Source organism: Arachis duranensis, chromosome 10, assembly GCF_000817695.3.
Source record: "Arachis duranensis cultivar V14167 chromosome 10, aradu.V14167.gnm2.J7QH, whole genome shotgun sequence".
NCBI classification, from domain to species: domain Eukaryota; kingdom Viridiplantae; phylum Streptophyta; class Magnoliopsida; order Fabales; family Fabaceae; genus Arachis; species Arachis duranensis.
Genome location: NC_029781.3, coordinates 70,940,226 through 70,941,603, shown reverse-complemented (window position 1 = coordinate 70,941,603; position 1,378 = coordinate 70,940,226). Strand labels below are relative to the sequence as shown.

Here is a 1,378-nt window from a genome sequence, read left to right as displayed (position 1 = left end):
AAGAATACTCATCAGAGCTCATGAATGGCAGAAGTAAGTCCAATGGAATCTCTATGGTCTCATTTTGAGCCTCAGATTCCCATGGTTCCTCATTGGGGAACTCATTGGAGGCCAGTGGACGTCCATTGAGATCTTCCTCAGTGGCGTTCACTGCCTCTTCTTCCTCCCGAAATTTGGCCATGTTGATGGCTTTGCACTCTCCTTTTGGATTTTCTTCTGTATTGCTTGGAAGAGTACTAGGAGGGAGTTCAATAATTTTCTTGCTCAGCTGACCCACTTGTCCCTCCAAGTTTCTAATGGAGGACCTTGTTTCAGTCATGGAACTTTGAGTGGTTTTGATTAGATTAGAGACCATGGTTGCTAAGTCAGAGTTGTTCTGCTTAGAACTCTCTATCTGTTGCAGAGAAGATGATGGAAAAGGCTTGCTATTGCTAAACCTGTTTCTTCCACCATTATTGTTGTTGAAACCTTGTTGAGGTCTTTGTTGATCCTTCCATGAGAGATTTGGATGATTTCTCCATGAAGGATTATAGGTGTTTCCATAGGGGTCTCCCATGTAATTCACCTCTTCCATTGAAGGGTTCTCAGGATCATAAGCTTATCCTTCACATGAAGCTTCCTTAGTACTTCCTGGTGCATTTTGCATTCCAGACAGACTTTGAGAAATCATATTGACCTGTTGAGTCAATATTTTGTTCTGAGCCAATATGGCATTCAGAGTGTCAATCTCAAGAACTCCTTTCTTCTGATTCGTCCCATTGTTCACAGGATTCCTTTTAGAAGTGTACATGAATTGGTTATTTGCAACTATTTCAATTAGTTCTTGAGCTTCTGTGGGCGTCTTCTTCAGATGAAGAAATCCTCCAGCAGAGATATCCAAAGACATCTTGGACAGTTCAGACAGACCATCATAGAAAATACCTATGATGCTCCATTCAGAAAGCATGTCAGAGGGACACTTTCTGATTAATTGTTCGAATCTTTCCCAAGCTTCATAGAGGGATTCTCCTTCCTTCTGTCTGAAGGTTTGGACTTCCACTCTAAGCTTACTCAATTTTTGAGGTGGAAAAAACTTTGCCAAGAAGGCATTGACTAGCTTTTCCCAAGAGTTCAGGCTTTCTTTAGGTTGTGAGTCAAACCATATCCTAGCTCTGTCTCTTACAGCAAAAGGGAATAGCATAAGTCTGTAGACCTCAGGGTCAACCCCATTAGTCTTGACAGTGTCATAGATTTGCAAGAACTCAGCTAAGAACTAATGAGGGTCTTCCAATGGAAGTCCATGGAACTTGCAATTCTGTTGCATTAGAGAAACTAATTGAGGCTTAAGCTCAAAGTTGTTTGCTCCAATGGCAGGGATAAAGATGCTTCTCCCATAGAA

General features: G+C 41.6%; 1 protein-coding gene and 1 non-coding gene across 2 annotated transcripts in view; both read left to right on the top strand.

Moving 5' to 3' along the window:
- The window catches only part of LOC127742973 (uncharacterized), a 25,836-nt gene that overhangs the window by 19,030 nt on the left and 5,428 nt on the right, over positions 1-1,378 (top strand). The window lies entirely within an intron of this gene.
- On the top strand, positions 941-1,048 carry LOC127743715 (small nucleolar RNA R71). The gene has a single exon (XR_008005098.1). It is a non-coding gene; the product is annotated as a small nucleolar RNA R71 (small nucleolar RNA).